This window comes from Scyliorhinus canicula, chromosome 16 (assembly GCF_902713615.1).
Source record: "Scyliorhinus canicula chromosome 16, sScyCan1.1, whole genome shotgun sequence".
Classification (NCBI taxonomy): Eukaryota; Metazoa; Chordata; class Chondrichthyes; order Carcharhiniformes; family Scyliorhinidae; genus Scyliorhinus; species Scyliorhinus canicula.
In genome coordinates this window covers 136,081,200-136,101,373 of record NC_052161.1, presented here as the reverse complement: position 1 = coordinate 136,101,373, position 20,174 = coordinate 136,081,200, and the positions used below count along the sequence as shown (strand labels likewise).

The following is a 20,174-nucleotide window of genomic DNA, read 5'->3' as shown; positions in this document are numbered from 1 at the left end:
ATATGTCCCACTTAAAAACAGAAATCTTATGCACTCGGGTGTCAGTTATGGTGTTTATTGGAATGTGATAATCTTGCATGTTTTAAAAAAAATTAAGCTTTGCACTTCCCATGTGAATTTGCAGCATCACCCAGGCCTATTTACTTCAAAGATTGAAATTTTAAAAATGTTTTAACTGGCGTAAAAGGGCCTCCACCTTCAATAGATTGTTCTATTGTTGCTATGTTATGTTTTGCTGACTTGAATTCAGATCCTTGGAATGCAGAATCAATTAAAAAAATAATTAACTAATGAGTTTGACACACCTCTTCACAGTAAAGGGTTAATACATAGTTATAATATAACTCTTACTGGGGCAGCGTGGTGGCGCAGTGGTTAGCACTGCTGCCTCACGGCGCTGAGGTCACCGGTTCGATCCTTGCTCTGGGTCACTGTACGTGTGGAGTTTGTACATTCTCCCCGTGTTTGCTTGGGTTTCACCCCCAGAACCCAAAGATGTGTAGGGTACGTGGATTGGCCGTATCTTTTTATTAAAACAGTAAAAAAAATATATACAAGGCCAAATGGTACAAACACTAATTTTGTGTTGGAGAAACAGGGTACCCTCCTCTCAGTACCAATGTATGGGAGGGAGGGGGTGGGGGTGCGCAGATACCCTTGATTATTAAAACAGTTCATAACACATTTCTACAAAAAACAAATGGTACAAGCACTAAACTTTGCGCTGGAGAGACCAGATACCCTTGCCTCTGGACCACGCTAAATTGCCCCTTAATTGGAAAAAATTAATTGGGTACTCTAAATTTATTTTAAAAAATAATATAGCTCTTACTGTTGTGCTAATTTACTAAAACACATCTGAATATGGCTGTATAGTGTCTGCCTGAAGAATATCTTCTAAAATTGCGCTTTTAAAATATATTGGCTCAAACAATGGGAAACAGAATGGTTAGAAACAAGGTATGTTAATGCTAATTTAGTCAAGTGGATCGGTTTGCTGACCTGGTTGAAAGGCTATTTAACAACCCAACACAAACTACTTTGGAGCATTTTATGTTACCCTCTCTCGTGAGCTTCAATCGCACTCCTCAAGAATTAATGAACGCTTTGTTGTTGGGAATAATAGTATTCATTGCTGTTTTCTCATTCCCCATGTACATCCATAGTTGATTAGAAAAATTGTCTTTGATTAATTCACGGTTAAAAACGGCATGCCTGCTTCTGTGGTTTTGGGAATTTGGGATTGATTTCATCTGTGACAGGTGTGGAACACTTACAAAGACACTTGGTTATGGAGCTTATTTTCAAGCAGTGTTTTTCCCACGAGGCGCCTCTTATGGAGAGGCTAATGTACAGTGTGTCTCAGCGCAGCAAGCCAAAGCTGCGTGGTGTTCAATTTTTATTGATCTGTCATGCTTTCAGGTCGAGGGAGGCAGAACTGTTTGAAGCTGCTAGCCTGATAAAATGATATTTTGTGCGTCTTTCATTTATAACCAGGAGTTTTGGGGGCGACAATATTTTAATTAGCTGCCGCCCAAATGCTTGCTTTGAGCCCCTTTGCATTTTGGAGCAAAGAAACGCTTCCTGGCCTGCTGCTTTGAATTGTCAAAAGGCACTTGACAAACAGTTCTCTTTCCTGTCGATCCTTTTTTGATCTGCATGTGTTCGCCGGGGCTGTGCATTTATATTCCACGCGATAGCTATGGATCTGAGATGCAGATGACTCCAGGGATACTGTCTCTAATATCTTGCTTGCTGATGCATTTTCTGGCTGGCCATGCCATTAAGAACAGTCATCAATCACAATCCAGCTCCTTTGTGTATTGGGCTCCAGTCCTGGTTTTTCCTGGTGCTTGTTGTTGGAGGTTTGTTCTCCTTCACTGGTGTCTGGATAAAGAAGACTACGTCAGGCATGTGGAGTGTCTGCAGCACAGCTGAGCGTAGAGTGTGAAAGAAACCACAATCTGCACTGACTCCGGTAACCATTCAGCTCTGATTTCCTTTGCTGTACATGTACAACGGTGTGCTCTTTTTAACTTGGCAGCCCTGTCCTGGCCAAGCTTGACTGAGAAGCAAAGCAGCAGGCCTCTTTGTTAGTAAGTGCCTTCTCTCCATGGGCTGTGGCTGTTAACGGATACAGCAGAGCTGACATTGTTTAGCCTGGTTGTTGGATTAGGCCCAGGCCACGGAGAAGGTCCACTGGGGTCAGCTGAACAGCTGCTAGAATTGCGGTAAAGTTGTTGCTGTCACCTCCAGGAATTCTGAAGATTAACAGATTGTACAGCCTCGGCTGAGAGGAAGGGCTGGCATGAAAAAAATGAAAGCTGAAACAAAACCCCTTTTCCTTTTCAGTTATCTCTTTTATCACTATTTTTCTAATGTGGCAGAACTTGTGTGGGAGTGTCTGAAAGTGGAATGCCTTTTATGTTTTTGTCTGGTGACTGTAGCAAAGTATGTGATTAGCTTTTTATCATGTGTTTACACAATACCTTGGACCTAGCAAACACTGACCACTAAAGTAAGACCTGCTTGACCTGTTAATGTATAAGGTTTGTTTTGTGGAGAAATCAAAAAAGCTTTATTGCCTTTGTCTCATTATCATCTCCATGCTACTGTGTTGCACATGTGTCTCCGATCACCACGGAGCACAGCGTGCCTAGTCAGCCACCCAGCAGTCTTAATTATACACAAAGAGAAAATTAAAAAGACAAAAAAGTGTTTTATACACACACACATACACAAAAAACATTACTCTGGAACTGTTGATAGAAAAGCTTCCGAAACCTAGAGGACTTGAGTGATTATTGTACTTTGGCAATTGGTGCTTGGCAGGCAGCTCTAGGAATGTCATTCGATCTGACTGCATGATAGAATTGGCTAGGATTACATTAGTATTTTCTATGGCTGTTGAAAATGATGCATCAGCGAGTGGTCTTCAGTAACAAATTTTAATGACTTGGTCTGTTTGTTTTAGCGGGTTTTTATGCATTAGTGCGTTTGCTTGAGTTTTGTTTCATGTTTCTAAGCTTCAACTCTTCATTCAGTGTGTTTGACATTACACCAAGCAGGATCTGAATATACAGTGCACAATTTCCTCTGTTATCTTTGTTTCCTCATTCCCCAGTGACCAGAACAAAATACCACACTACGACTACAATGGCAAGCTCCTAATTACTGCTGTAAAATGAATTTTGCCTGTATAGCTTGTACACTGTAAATCATCTTGCACTATTTACGTTTTTTCTCTGTTTTGATGTGTTGCACTATGCTATGTTTACAACAGCTGTGCTATTGTCCACAGGAAGCAAAGATCAGAAAGAATTTGTGTAAATTTGACACATAGATTTATAGTACTAACGTGCAGTACGCTTATAAACAACATATTCTTTAAAATCTGGAACCAATCCTTCCATATAACATTAGCTGTAACTTTTACCTTTTTATGGCACTTTACAGCAAATGCAAGTGTGGGAATAAACGTGAATTGTATGCACAATGCTCTGATTTGTTGTACACTTGGGAGATAGTGTTTCAGTCAACAGACTTTAAAAATGTAAAAGTACTTGGGTTATTTCCTTAAATTCTGTATTTCTTTTTAATAAGGGTACTAAAGGATAATCAATACTTCTGACATATGAAGTCACACAGTTCCTTATTTCTGTTATTCCACTTTTTTTGCAACATGTATAGCACAGGAGGTAACAGACAACTTAAGAGATCTGAATGAAACTATTTTTGACACTGATTATTCAGTGTTAATCTTGATTTACACAACAATTCTCATAGGGAGCTGTTAATAGCGGCACAATGCCGCAGTTTTAAAATGTAGCACCTTTTAAGGCTTTCTTTAGCTCCGCGATGAATAATTTCACAACAAGGGATAATTCTGGCAACGCAATGAAGTTTTAGGAAAAGTAATTTGTGGGCTTTTACAGCATCCACAGTTTTGGTTGTAAATATAACGCCTTCTGAAATGGGGGGGTCATGGGCATGCCAGCTATTGTGTCAGTGAACGCCAAATGAGATGAATCATCCATTTTACAGTGGCAGTTAAAAGATCATTTCATTACTTGTTCTTCAAATGAATTAATGCTGAACCTTTGTTATTATAACTTATAAATGACTTCAAACTCTTTGGCTAACTTCAATGTGAACTGCATTTATAAGTAGATGCTAGGATAACATGGGCCTGGACCAATTTAAATTTAGTTGAACCAAGCAGATGTTTTCTGCCATTTAAAGACTATAGGCCTATTTCAAAGCATAATTGCCCAAAATGTCACTGATCTCGTGAGATCAAATTCATGAGTCAACAAGCCTGAAGAAACCCAAGTCAGTAAGCCTGAAGTAACTTTGGTGGAAAATGTATCAAAGTGCAAATGATTTTACTTAAACCTGGAAAATGAATCCCTGAATCAAAGCAATATTTAACAGCACGAGCACCTAACTGGGAAGCAGTTAAGGTGTGTTGCTTTATTCCTAGCAGTTTTCAAAGCAGCCTAATTTCTCAGAGCAGTTTGTTAAATACACCCAGTTGAAACACCATAATGTCGATCACCAGAATAAGTTGGCTTAATGTGCACAGTACATCTGCAGAATGGTCCTTTTTCTGGTAAACCGTCATGATTAATGGTGCTAAGTAAGATCAGTGAAGCGTTCATGCCACCACTGGCTTCACAGTGAACACTGCTTGTAGTCCAACAAAGTCTATAATGCAAGTGGCAAGATTTCTAATCAAACTGAGTCTTTGACCCCTTGAGCATCTGTTTTGAATGTGCAAGTTTAATTTAAAAAAACAACTATTTGTATATAATTAAAGAATAACACAACAGCTCGGCCACTTGATACCCAGAATGAGGCATGTTCTTGTGCAGCATTAGAGGAGTTGTGGTGTGCTGTAATATTCTGCTCCTGGAATTAATGCACTGATTTGAGTACGCTTACAAAAGAAAATATTGTGGCGCTTTAGATAAAACATGATTTCAATTTTATTTCAAGAATTTTTTCCCCCGTATTGGTTGAGCTCTCTTAGTATGACATGTTGATGTGAATTCTTTGTGTTGCTTCAGTTATGACATTTAAACTGCAGTCAGGTAAAATTCACTTTCAGAAGAGGTGACATTTGAAGGCTTGAATGGTAAAAAAATATATATTTTCCTGCAAACTCAAACCTCACTGTCACTTGTATAAGTATTTGAATGCCTCTTGAAATGTTTTGTACATACAGTACTTGGCGTAGAGAAATGGTGTTTATTAAATAGATTGATGTAAAGTTTAGGTCAGAGCTGTTAGTGTGGCAAGTGGGCAAGTCGTCTACCTTCATATATAACAATAGAAAAGGAAGTGAAGGTTGTAAAATGTATACCAGCCTCAAGGGAATCTGTTAATGTGTTTGTTTTTCTGTGCTATAGTATACAAGTAAAAATTTCTGAAATAATGTTGACTAAGTCCTGAGCTTTGAAAAAACAAATGCTGACCTGTTGAAGCAAAGCATGCCTCATTTTATGAAGGCATTTATAACAAAAAATGAAGAAATTATATTCACCAAAGGATGCTAAATGAGTTCAATTTAAACCTTGGAGGAAGAGTATAGTCATAAACCATAAACATGAAGGTTTATCCATTTTTGATTTTGTTTATGTGAAATGTAATATCTGAAAAGAATTGCCAACAATCTGTGGTTATAAAACCATTTAACTCTAACAGATGTCAGGTTATGGTACATTGCTGGTATTTTGAATTCTTTAAAACCTTTAAACATGTAAAAAGACATGACTATTGGTTTCTGAAATGAAAGATAGAATTAGAAAGCACTTTGTTCCAAGATTATGTTATTTGGCCATGGGGTAAATTCTCATGTGATTGTTTGGTGTCATGTGGTGAATAACTGAAATCCATTTTCAAAACTAAACTATTCAAATTAAATTCAACTCCAGAACTATGTAGGCAAACTGTAGCAATATTTTGTTTGTCACCACACACGTGATGCCCATAATTTTGATAAGGTTTTTGGGAAAGATTTAGACAGTATGAACATTATAATTAATTAAGCAGTTTAGACTCAAACATCACTCAAAGTTACTTTAACCTCATTGTGGAATGAGCATTCCCAGAAATTTGAAGGTGTTATTGCAAAATTTGTGTAAAGTAAACAAACATTTTAATTTTGCACACTTCAATTTTAAATTCAAGACCAATGCCATTGGATTTTAATTTGTGCAGTAAAAGCTGTAACTTATTACTGGAATTGTGCATGTTGTGGAGGCTGAAGTTCAGTTTACTTGCTTTGAGCACTAAAATGTTGCTGGTTACTTTTAGGAAATCAATTATTTTCCTTAACTGAAAGCAGAAGGTGGTATTTTTTTTAAAAAGTAAAATTTCAAACTCATTTAATAGTTGAGTATGCAGTTCTTATTTGTTCAAGCAGTGATTAGTATTTCATATTTTTTCACCCACTTTGGTGTAAAAGGGTGAAAGGCAGTCATTAATAAACTTTTTGTGGCAGTAAACCTCCGCTTCCAACCATTTTAACTGGACCACTTCAATTGCTAATTTCAGTGACTGTTGAGGTCCAAAAATGTATCAAAGCTGTGAAGCACCCAATGGGGAGCTGCTAAACATTTTGAGATGTTGCCTTTTTCTGTCCCTTCAATATTTGTTCGCAATCTTGAGTTCAGAATGCAGGTTAGAGTGCTGATTGAGGGTATGTGAGTTGTTATAGTAGTTGAATTGAACTGTTAACTGTTTGTCTTGGAATTTAAATAAATATATATTTTGGAAGAAAACTGCACGGTTAGTAAACCTCCCATGTTATACAGAAAATGCTCCTTCAACATCTACTTCTCGCCATTAGTTATTTCATCTCTATGAAAGGGCAGCACGGTGGCGCAGTGGGTTAGCCATGTTGCCTCACGGCGCCGAGGTCCCAGGTTTGATCCCGATTCTGGGTCTCTGTCTGTGTGGAGTTTGCACATTCTCCCCTTGTTTGCATGGGTTTCACCCCCACAACCCACAAGATGTGCAGGCGAGGTGGATTGGCCACGCTAAATTGCCCCTTAATTGGAAAAAAAATTCATCTACATGAAAAACAGAAAATGTTGCAATAATATGGTTATGAATTAGGGATAGAATCATAGAATTTACAGTGCAGAATGAGGCCATTCGGCCCATCGTGTTTGCACTGGCCCTTGGAAAGAGCAGCCTACTTAAGCCCACCTCCAACCTAACCCAGTAACCCCACCTAAACCTTTGGGCACTAAGGACCATTTAGCATGGCCAATCCACCTGACCTGCACATCTTTGTGTAAGATGTGGGAGGAAGCCGGAGCACCCGGAGGAAACCCACACAGGCACGGGGAGAAAGTGAAAATTCCACACGGATAGTCACTCAAGGCTGGAATTGAACCCAGGACCCTGGAGTTGAGAGGCAGCAGTGCTAATCACTGTGCCACCCATTGATTACTTCTCGGAAATTTCTTGTGCGATTCTGGCTTTCGACTGCTAGCTAAAATGAATTGGAGAAACTGCGACAGTCAATGTACAAATGTTTGCTTTTCAAATATTGGGCAATTTTATCAAGCTCAGATGTTTGCTCCTGATTTGAAAATGGACTTTTTTTGCATTGCTGGAAAGGTAAAGCTCACATTCCACTTTGTACAATAACAGGCTGTCATAAGACCTTTTGAAGAAAAGCTTCTTCACACAGATGGTCTTTAAGATCTAGAATGCGTTACGAGCATTTGGACATTGGAAAGGTACTTGAAGTGGACTAATTTGTAGGGTTATGGGAAAACATTGGTGTACGGGATGAATACGATAGCTTTTTCAAAGAGCCGTTGAATAACCTTCCTCTGTGCTGTAGGAATCCAACATTCAATGGTTATTCTTGTGACAAAAAGGCTGCACACCATGTTCCAAGGCGGTTAATCACTGCATTCAGATAAATGGAGAATTGCTACCGAGAAAGTTATTGTTTGTTAAAATAAATGTGAATTTGTGCGAGGAGTTGGACATTGTTCCGGTTTTAAATTTGTTTTAAGATTTTATTTAATTTTACTTGAGGAAAATCAATTTGAAATGTATTTTGTACAATTTGAACCTGAAAGACCACACCCAATGGCTTTTAGCCACCTATGTTTATTAATGGTGACTGTTGGCATACTCATCCACAGGGTAATATCACAGCTGAGCCTGGTCCTTTCCTTGCCCATTGGTCACAAATATTCACTTCTCGGATGGATGGCTGGCGAGGGAACAAGACCTGGTTGATTTTTCCTGACTAAAATTCATTAACTTGGCAGGAATCAGACTTTGGACCTGTGACCATCCTTAACTATAGGTTTCAGCTACCAATTGGATTAGACATAGGCATAGAATTTACAGTGCAGAAGGAGGCCATTCGGCCCATCGAGTCTGCACCGGTTCTTGGAAAGAGCATCCTACCCACGGTCAACACCTCCACCCTATCCCCATAACCCAGTAACCCCACCCAACACTAAGGGCAATTTTGGACACTAAGGGCAATTTGTCATGGCCAATCCACCTAACCTGCACATCTTTGGACTGTGGGAGGAAACCGGAGCACCCGGAGGAAACCCACGCACACACGGGGAGGATGTGCAGACTCCACACAGACAGTGACCCAAGCCGGAATCGAACCTGGGACCCTGGAGCTGTGAAGATATTGTGCTATCCACAATGCTACCGTGCAGCCCTTTGGTACCAAAGATTAAAAATTGGTAAATCATCCTGAGAACCAATAACCAAGTTAATCCACTGGATAAAAGCAAATTAATGCGGATGCTGGAATCTGAAACCAAAAGAGAAAATGCTGGAAAATCTCAGCAGGTGTGGCAGCATCTGTAGGGAGAGAAAAGAGGTAATGTTTTGAGTCCAGATGACCTTTGTCAAAGCATCGGAAAGTTAGTTTTTTTCTCTCCCTACAGATGCTGCTAGACCTGCAGAGATTTTCCAGCATTTTCTCTTTTGGTTTCAGATTCCAGCATCCGCAGTAATTTGCTTTTATCCAGTGGATTAACTTGGTTATTGGTTCTCGGGATGATTTACCAATTTTCAATCCATTCAAAGTAAAAATTTGCTTTTGCAGGCCTTGCATTGTGTAGGATTTTTGAAACTTGAATTTTCTTTATAATGACCCAATTGTGAGTACATACACATTAATTAAGAGTCAGTTAAATCCATAGATTCATGGCGGGTGCACAGTGGTTAGCACTGCTGCCTCACAGTGCCAGAACCCAAGTTTGATTTCGGCCTTGGGTGACTGTCTGTGAGTCGTTTGCACATTCTCCCCGTGTCTGCGCGGGTTTCCTCCGGTGCTCTGGTTTCCTCCCACAGTCCAAAGATTTGTCGGTTAGGTGAATTTGCCATGATCAATGCACAGGGTTACGGGGATAGGGTGGGGTAATGGGCCTAGATAGAGTGCTATGGATTCTATTAAATATTTAAAGCTGAAGTTGACATGGATTTTCGTTGGATGCCTGTTTTGAGCAAAATTCTAGTATATATATGTCTTACACAATGGCCTTTGTTATCCTGCCAGTACCTTGCAGGAAGGATCATCATAATAACACCATTGTAATATAGCTTAAAATTTACACTGATAATAGACTGGCATCATTTAAAGTGTGACGGAGGGCTTACATTATACACATATTTAACTCTTATTAAATCAGTTCATTTTAACATTCATTAGTCCTTTCCTAAATACCAGGTTCATTAGAAAAGGTATGAAACAGACATGTCTAACATGCATGTTTTTGTTTTGTACATGGCAGTTTTGAGAGCTCAGGGAGGATATGAGTCTGTTGCAACCTAATGAAGTAAAGGTGTCAGGAAATCCCATTCTTGAATCTGATCCATACAGATTCTTGCTGACAGTTCTTTTGTCGTAAATCTTACTGTATGTACATTTTAAAGTTCTTATTTAGATATTATAATTGCCAATGTAATTTTGCGTTCCTATATTTCCGTGCTGTTTCCTGCTGTTAAATGCAGCATATTACCTACTGAATAGTTTTGTATTTGTTGCAGAAGGATTTTGTGTTTGAAAACATTGATCATTTTGGCAGATGTGTATAAATATTTAATGATCGAAACATCCAATAATAGCATCAGTTGAGGCAAGATGATACTTCATTCTGCTGAAATAATAAAAATGTTAAAGCATTTAGGTGGCTATTTTGTAATCTGGTGCTAAATTCCCAAGTGTGTAGATTTTTCCTTTTGGACCATGCGCAGAAAATGATACAAGTTAATTTTTTTTTATTTTGACAGATATATGCAGTACTTACATACGTAGAGAATATTGTACTCATGGGACTATGCACAAGGTAATATCTAAAAAGGATTTCCAAAATAGGAAAGCAAAAATTGAGTCATTAAGTAAGCCATACAACTTGAGGATTACTTGATTAATGGTGTTGAGTTCCCCCTTTTAATTGCAGAATTTCTTCCATTAAACTTTTATAGGGGTTTGTGCTGATCAATATCAGTGTCATGAATGTCACTGCATTGATTCACCAAACATAAAGAGCATTAGTGGTCGGCTGAAAAGCATATCAATTTGAAAAGTTACCTGTGCACCTTTTTGATCTCAAAGACCTCTTGTTTTGCAACAAAATGTCATAACCTATCGTGGCTGAGCTAGACAAGTACTATATTACTGTGCTTTTATATTAGCTAGAGCTGTAACATAGGGCTGGATTTAATGCAGGAAAACATTTTAAAAAAAAATTAGAGTACCCAATTATTTTCCCCAATTAAGGGGCAATTTAGCGAGGCCAATTCACCTAATCACATCTTTGGGTTGTGGGGGCGAAACCCACGCAGACACGGGGAGAATGTGCAAACTCCACACGGACAGTGACCCAGGGCCGGGATTCGAACCCGGGTCCTCAGCGCCGTAGGCAGCAATGCTAACCACTGTGCCACCGTGCTGCCCTAATGCAGGAAAACATAAGAGGCCGGGTCAACTGAATTGCTGGAGATGCCGTGCGTTGTTCCACTAGTGGTGGAAAAACTTTCCATGATTAAGTTATCTTGTTATTGAGCCAAGTGACACCAGTTATCCCTGAGCCCACTGGAATTTACTGGCAGCTCAGGGATCACAAGAAAGAGGCATGGCTTTCCCATGCCCCCCAAAGGCAGCCCAGCATACCTAGGTCAGGTTTGCCTGTTGCCATTTAGAAGCGTCCTCTTTCAAGAGTACTTGGCGCCAGATCAAGCGACCCAGCATTGGGAAGGGGGATGGACACTGAAAGCCACCATTGCCCTGGCTCTGCCTTGCTGCTCAACCCACAAACCCCTCTGTGTGACCCTTTCCTACAATCCCACTATCCCTACAACATTTTATACATTTTGTTTTTGATTTTTAAAGTAATATAAATTTAGAATACCCAATTCTTTTTTTTCTAATTAAGCAGCAATTTAGCTTGGCCAATTGACCTACCCTGCACATCTTTTTGGGTTGTGGGGTGAAAGCCACGTAGACACGGGGAGAATGTGGAAAGTCCACATGGACAGTGACTCGGGGACAGATAGAACCTGGGACCTCGGCGCTGTGAGGTAGCAGTGCTAACCGCTGCGTCCAAAGACGTGCAGGTTAGGTGGATTGGCCATGATAAATTGCCCTTAGTGACCAAAAAGGTTAGGAGGCGTTATTGGGTTACAGGGATAAGGTGGAAGTGGGGGCTTGGTGGGTCGGTGCAGTCTTGATGGGCCTAATGGCCTCCTTCTACACTATTTTCTATGTTATACTTTATTGTTAATCCAAAATCTATCAATTGCTACCTTAAACTTACTCAATGACTGTACCTCCACAGCTCTCTCAGGTAGAGAATTCCAAGAATTCACAACCTCTGTAAATAAATTTCTCCTCCTCCATCCTAAGTGGCTTCCCCTTTATTTTGAAATTGTACCCCCCCAGTTCTAGACTTCCCAACCAAGAGAAACATCTTACCTGCATCTACCCTGCATTCCTTTAAGTATTTTGTAGGTTCCAGTGAGATCACATCTTCTCTACTGAGTAGTACAACACTCCTGTATGCTTCACCCGATGCCTGTGTCTATGTATTTACATTGTGTATTTTAAATTTGCCATATTATGTATTTTCACAGAATGATCTGTCTGAGTTGCACACAGTACAATATTTTTCACTACCTTGGTGCACGTGACAATAAACAAATCCAAACCTTCTCATACTTCGAAACTGTCGAGCAGTATTTTTCAAACCCCCCCCCCCCCCCCCCCCCCTTTTGGGATTTGGGCCGGCCCACCTTTTCACGTTGGCCCACATTTTGCGCCCTGCGCCCCACGCCGACCCACCTTTCACGACCCGCGCCAGCCCAGCTTCACGACCCACTATTTTTGCTTATCTTTAATACAACAGGGGAGTCTGCTTGGTCCTCACAATCGCGCTTGTTTTGTTATTCAATGTTACATTTCTGAAATGGACTTCAGCTGATGACCTAAGTTCTCGCTGGATCCTGGAAAAAAAATCAAAAGGTTTGTCCTCCAACCATGCTTAGTCTTCAAATGCCTATGTAGTTTTGAGAGTTTAAATATTTAATTTGCCAGTACTCCCCAGCACAAGACACACATGGGCTTTGCATCCTGATTTGCATTGGCATAATTAATAAAACCATACCTCAAAAAATCATCTGCTTTGTTCCAGATTTCAGCTTCTTAATGGGTAGAGGCCCTGGAGTTCAAACCAGCACTAACTTGTTCTGCCGTGGACTCTCCTGAGAAGCTGTCTCCAGCAGATTCAGTTATGTGATCCTGGCCTATTTGTGTCTCTCGCCCTCTCTTCCTTATTACAAAATGATCCATCTTCAGTTCTTCACACAGTCCTGTTACTTGGTTGCTGGCAGCTACAAAATGGAGGAATCCCTGATCTTGCGCCTGTTGTGTTATGTACTCTGGGATAACACAGGCTGCAACTGGATGCAGCTTTAAGCAAAAGATACTCCAGACCTTGAAGTTAGTTCAATCTGATTTATTGAACCAGTAGCACAGTTAGCACAGTTCTCTAAGTTCGACTCTCTGCTAACCTAAGTGTGGTTACTTTGTCTGACTGAACCAGACTAGCTTTTAGCCACGTGCTGGAGGTGTGATACTGTACATACACCCTGATTCACTGTAGATGTTCATCAGTGGAAAGAGGCGGAGTGTGAGTGCCTTGTGCCTTTTATAGTGAGATACCACTGCTGAGTGTCCTGTCTGCTCATTGGTCATGTCCTGTTCTCTGTGTTCATTAGCTGCCTGTCTGTGTATCATTATCTGCATGTCTGCATTTCATGACAGTGCCCAGAGCAAAGACGTCAATGTACATGCCAGGCGCGTGACCTGCTCTCTGCTGCCACTTCTGGCGGGAAGACACCGGTTGTAAAAAATAAGTTTGTTCCTGGGACAGCACACTGACATCAGGAGGAGACCGTACTGGGACAGCGTGCTGATGTCAGGAGGTGGCAGCCTGACCCGCTGGGCACTGAGCCTACACGCTGTTGAATCTGCCTGAGGTGGCCCGCACCCTCGACCTAAAAACCAGTCACGGCTGGCATTTAAAAAAAAAACTGGTTGTGGCTGTTGGGTGCTTCTCCTTCCATCGGGAAGGCGCGACTGATCACCCCGCTGGCCGGCGACCCCGCCTGTGGACTGCGACCTGAAGTTTGAAAAAGCCTGCTGTAGAGAATACAGGCCCAGTTTGCTCAATCTCTCTTCATAAGACAGTCGTCATCCCCAGAACAAGTCTGGTGAACCTTTCTGAACTCCACCTTTGGTAGTAATATCCTTTCTGAGGTAAAACACTTAAAAATGCACACAGTACTCCAGGTGCAGTCTAACCAAGCTTCTGTACAATTGAAGTAAGACTTCACTACTCCAGTACTCAAATCCTCTTGTGATAAAGGCTAACATTCCATTCACCTTCATCTTAGCTTGCTGCGCCTGCATGTTTATCTTCAGTGGCTTATGGACAAGGACAGCCAGGTCACTTTGTACATCTACACTTTCTAATTTCTTACCATTTAAGAAACACTCTGCACATCTGTTCCTTCTACCATTTTTCCACATTATATTTCATCTGCCATTTTTTTGCCCACTCAGCAAGTCTGGCCAAATCCTGCTGTAGCTGCTTAACGCCTTCCTCACAACACACAATTCTGCCTAGTTTTGTAACTCCACGAACTTGGAAATATTAAATTTGGTCCCCACACCCAAATCATTGATATATATATACTGTGAACAGCTGGGACCCAAGTACTGATCCTTGTGGTACTCCACTCGCCACAGCCTGCCAAAGCAAGAATGACCCATTTATTCCTCTGTTTTCTGCCTATTTGCCAATTCTTAATTCATGCCACAATATTGCCTCCTATCCGATGTTATTTTGCTAATCAACCTCCTGTGGGGAAGTTCATCAAAAAGCGTTCCGAAAAATCCAAATATACTACATCCATCGATCCTCCTTCATCAATTTTTAATAAATCGCCAAATAATTCTACCAAGTTTGTCAAACATGATTATCCATTCGCAAATCTATGCCCAATCAGATCATGATTGTCCAAGTGTTCATTTATCACGTCCTTTGGATTAGATTCTTGTGTTTTTCCTACTACTGATGTACGTACGGCTGTACGAGTATGTTTGCTCTCTCCCTCCCTCCTTAAATAGTGGGGTGACTTTTGCTATCTTCCAATCTTCAGGAAACCTTCCAGAACCTATAAAATTTTGGAGGATGATCACCAATACATCCACTATCTCCATAGCAACCTCTTTCAACACCACGGGGTGCATAATGTCAGATTGAGGGGACTTATTGACTTTGAGTCCCATTAGTTTCTCCAATTTAGCCATCTTACTAATTTCTTTCAACTTTGCATCCTTGGATCTCTACATCTGGGGCATTTCCTGTATCTTCCTTAGTTAAAACGACCCATCAATAAAAGGCCTAAGCATTCCAGCCAACCCATTTTTCTGTTTCATCACGGGCAAAAGAAACAATCGGAACTCAATGTGTATTGGGCAAATGTGAATGGATCCCATCGACCTTCCATTGGTCCCTCATCCAAACTAGACTGAGTGAATTTTAAGGTGTTAAATGACAACACAGGAGATGTAATCAACACACTGCCCTCTTTTGCAAAAGAGAGTTTGAACTTGTACAAATCACAGAGTGAGGAAGTCATTTGTTGGCTGCTTTCAAATTACGACAAGGAGCTGTTCTGCAGATCACGTTCCATCAGGAAAACAGTGAACCAGCTGGGAGTCGTCTAAGCTCACCTGAGATCCAACCTCCTGAAAATGTGACTACAAGATGCCTTGCTGCTCATTGAAAATCCTCTATTACAACCTTCCGTTCACCTAAAGCATAAACTTTGTCTGATAAACTGTAGGCCTGCTACAAGAGTGACTTAAACGATCATAAATTGTATTTGTATTGTTCCACCTTCATCTGCATCTAATCTTTGTCAGTGAAATAGTGTGTATGAGTTGAGTGAGTCATTGCACTTTAAGAATGGAAGTGTCTAATAATGTACTTTATTTAAAATTTGAAAAAGGTTTGCTACTGGGATTATTTAAATCTAGACAATCACTCCGAGGATTAAAAAACACACACACAATATGCAAGCATATTGATCATGGGAAATAAGGCACACATAATTTTAGTCCGTGGTTCTTGATTATTGTTCTCAAGTGTGGACTTTGAAACCACAGCACTCTGATTAATGGCAAGAATGCTACCAACGAAGCCGTGGCTGACATTGGATATGCTTGTGGATCAATTGAGGGATATAGCCCTAATTTTAATGGTATGTTGTGGTTGGCAACAGTATTCAACTGAGATAGGAGCAGCCTGTTTCTAACTAGTTCAATTTTATTTTAATTAGCTGTTAGCAGCAGAAAATGTGTTAGTTATTTTGATGACAATATGGAATGTCATTATCTCCATGTTATCAACAGAAATGCATCTGTTGGCCTATCTGAAATTTAAAAACTATTATTGTCTGCTCCATTTGTCTTTGTTAAATTGTTTGTATTTGCGTAATATGTGTTCAAATGATATCTGTTTATTCACGGCCTCCCTAACTTAGTTAATGGAGATTTCAGCGTTGGATTGTTTTCAGCTGAGTATTTTGTGACATGCAGGCAATTTACTTTTGTAGTTTCACTGTTAGTTACGGATTACATCTGGATTTGACTTATTGAAGACACTTTATAGGGTTATGTTCTTTTAAATCAAAGGCTTTTTTCCCTAGATAGTGATTGGTAATTCAGAGTCTGTTTACTGTAGAATCATTTTATGTTTTCTTTCAAGTCACTTCAATAAAGAATACAAGCATTTTACATGTCGGCATTTTAAATTGCTGTTTTGGTTCTTAATAGGGCCTATTAAATGAGACTTGTGGTTTTAGCCAATGAATTTTCAATGAGCTGACATTTTGGTGTACTATAAATGAACCTTTCTGATCAGTTCTGGATTTATGAATCACTCTACAATTTTGGGGAGAGGAGACGGGAGGTGTAGATGTTTGAAGTAAGAATAATTTCCATGACGATCCTGACAGTTAATGTTGACTAGTCACGATAATTTCCATTATAGATGTTTCGATTAGTTCATTGTTGCTAATTAGTGGACAAGTTGCATCTGAAACATGTCCTTTTGATGGGATTAGTAATTGAATGAATAGAAATCCTGAAATTTCAAGCTTTATTGAACTTTTTAATGGGATTCATTAAAAATGAGATGAAAAGCTACTCTGCCATTTCTGTACTTTATATACAGTAATATAGCTGCATAATTTATAACTAGATTATAGACCTCTTTGAAATGTGCATAGTCTAGAGCTTTTGCTCATGAAGTGTCCTCTACTCCATTAAGATTGGAAAAAAACAGATTTTCACATTTAAGAGAAATTCTAATCATCTCTCCCAGTGTTTTAGAGAACTGATGATCCTCCATGTCGACCGTGATGGTGCACTGTTGTCGTGAAACTGTTCCAGAACCGCTATAATGGTGAAACCTGGGTGGAAGATGTCCGGTATATGTGAATTGGGCTGCATTCATTACTCGCATTGTACCATCAAAATGGCTGCACCACACCATCATGTATCGAGACAAACATTTTACGAGGGAACAGGACAGTTTTTTCCTTTCTGCCTCTTTCCACAATTTGCACCGTTAAAGAGTGAACCATTGGCGTATATGGTTGCGCACTATTTCAAGGCAGACCTGCTTGCACTTTTAGTGCGGAGATGTTAAACCAAGTCCCCAGCTGTTCATAAAGAACCTTGTGGCAAAAGGGTTGGAGAAATTCTCCCCAGTGCTTTGGATCATATTTGTCTCTCAACCAATATGACGAAAACAGATTATTTTATCATTATTACATTGCTTTGTGTGGGACTTTGCATTTCTTTAATCCATCCACCATCCCTCCTGTCTCCCAGGATGGGATGGACTTGATGATCTTTTCTTTTCACATGATGCTGACGTCAGAAAATGACATGAGAAATAGTGGCACAGAATGAATGGCAAGGAACAGGTTTGATTTCACTAGTTGATACTCTAGTTTCAGTTGTCTTTGTGCTACCTCCGGAGTGAAAGAGAGGAATTTGAACAAAACTTTATCTCTGGGTTCTGCTCATGTCTTCCGATGGTTACATAGTCTTACAACACAAGGTTAAAGTCCAACAGGTTTGTTTCGAATCACTAGCGCAGCTCCTTCCTCAGGTGAATGAAGAGATGGGTTCCAGATAGACACATATATGTCTATATATGTGCTGAGGTTGAGATGGTTGACAGCTCCAAATTCCTCCATGTGCTCATCACCAACAATCTGACCTGTCCACCCATGCCGACGCTACAACCAAGAAAGCACAACAGTGCCTCTACTTCCTCAGGAAACAAAGGAAATTCAGCATGTCCACATTGACTCTTACCACTTTTTATAGATACACCACAGAAAGCATCCAATCTGGCTACATTACAGCTTGGTATGGCAAAAGAAACTACAGTGAGTTGTGAACACAGCTCAATCCATCATGTGAATCTGCCTCCCATCCATTGATTCTGTCTCAACCTCCCGCTGCCTTGGGAAAGCGGGCAGCGCAATCAAAACCCCTCCCACCCGGGTTATTCTCTCTTTCAACCTCTTCCACCGGGCAGGAGATACAAAAGTCTGAGGACATGGACTAACAGATTCAAAAACAGTTTCTTTCCACTGTTACCAGACTCCTAAACGACCCTTTTATGGACTGAACTAATCTCTCCATGCACTTTCTCCTCTGAGCAGCTCTATACTCTGTATATTTTCCTTTTTTAGAGTACCCAATTCTTTTTTTCCTTTCCTATTATGGGTTATGGGGGTGAGACCCACCCAGACATGGGGAGAATGTGCAAACTCCACACGGACATTGACCCAGGGCCGGGATCGAACGTGGCACCATGCGGCAGCAGTGCTAACCACTGCATCACAGTGCTGCCCTACAGTTATCGTTCCTTTTTTTAAAATTTAAGAGTATCCAATTCTCTTTTTTTTTCCAATTAAGGGGCAATTTAGTGTGGCCAATCCACCTCCCTGCACATCGTTTTGGGTTGGGGGGTGAGACCCACGCAGACACTGGGAGAATGTACAGTTATCTTTCCTAACTCACTTACTATAGCTGTCATTCCCTCCAGGAGTGGAGTACGTTGATAGTTCATTCCATTAAAAGCGTTATACAAATGCAAGATTATGTAGCTTTTCCATAGGCTTCATATCAGAACTAAACTTTAAAAACAAATTAGATATTGCTCCGCGGTTGCGTCGTGTAAAAGGAATAGCTTTTTCCCTCAGTGGTGGGAGAATTGTGTGTATGCATCACTGGTGGGAGAACTGTATGTGTGCATCAGTGGCAGAGAGTTGTGTGTATGTATAGAGGAGAGAGAAGTTCTAGGTGTGGTGTGTTATAGGTAACACGTGTTATTCCTTTTTGTGTGCTAAATTGTGGAGACCTCCTGAAAGAATGTTTTTCTCACAACTTTTATTTCACATTTTGACATAGCACAAAGTGCTTACTAACGATTCTTCTCATCAATCGAGTTTCAGAAGTTAAACTGATGTTCAAAATAATAAATTACCATTGGCGAACGTGATACCTCGCTGAGCCAATCAAAATAATCTTTGGGGCTCTAATCTGATGACAACTGCAGTGTTAATATGTTTTCTTCCTTTGAAAGGAACCCCATCCTTCTTGGTGCTTCCAAATAGTTTGGTGTCAGCCACCCCTTGTACTCCAAAATCTGACACATTCTGAGTTTGAAAGTATTAAATCTGTTTATTTCCATAGAAGCGATGTTGATCCAAATGAACAGACCCCTGTGTCATAATTTACTGTTGATTTTTGGTGTTTATTATTTGTTCTGGTCTTCCCATTACGTAACTAACGCCATATCTAACCGCTCTCTTGTGTGTATGCTTTCTTCATCTGTAGTTTTCCCACTTCTCATTCCTTCAGTTCCAGTGCTCACATTCTATTGATAGGAAAAACAGCAATGCCTGATAACTTCAAAGCTTTTATAAAACTTTTTTTGGTACATTCATCGGCTTAAACCTTGCACAAGAAGTGGAAGATGAATTTGTGATACGGCAATTCTGAAAGCAGAAGCAATTTATTTTCTGTCAGCAAATTAGACTTTTAATCAGCATGGACTGCATGTACTGTAGTTTGGTGTATGGTATCATCTTCCATCCAATCCTTGTTGAGGTTCCCCACTACTTGAATGATTTATAGAATATTAAATATTCATTGTGTTTTCAGGTAGTTTCTTTCACTAATTCACAACTCCAATTATGATTTTTTTCGCTTTATGATGTTACCTCACAATGAGGTGATCTGCTCACAGCTCAAAGTCATTTGATTCCCTTGCTTGTGTTACAATCCCAGTGGCATACTATCCAGGTCAGCTATTTTGTGTGATGTACAGTCTTCTGTTTAGTGTTGAGGTTGTGTTTTTCCCCCTGCTAGAGCAAACCTAGTTTCTACTGTTCAGGTTTGCTTTGGTTATTAATGAAGGACCGCCATCTCAACCTTGCCCCTCTCGCCTGAGGTGTGGTGATTCTCGGGTTAAACCATCACCAGTCAGCTCTCCCTGGAAGGTCACCTGGGACAATTG

General features: G+C 40.3%; 1 protein-coding gene across 6 annotated transcripts in view; it reads left to right on the top strand.

Annotated features, from left to right (window-relative positions):
- The window catches only part of rerea (arginine-glutamic acid dipeptide (RE) repeats a), a 626,626-nt gene that overhangs the window by 89,119 nt on the left and 517,333 nt on the right, over positions 1-20,174 (top strand). Inside the window, exon 1 of one of the 6 annotated variants that reach the window (XM_038773778.1) lies at positions 1,480-1,978. The exons of the other annotated variants lie outside the window; for them this stretch is intronic. The gene's annotated coding sequence lies outside the window, so the exon portion shown is untranslated. Of the gene's footprint in view, positions 1-1,479; positions 1,979-20,174 lie in introns of those variants that run through there. 6 annotated transcript variants of the gene reach the window in all.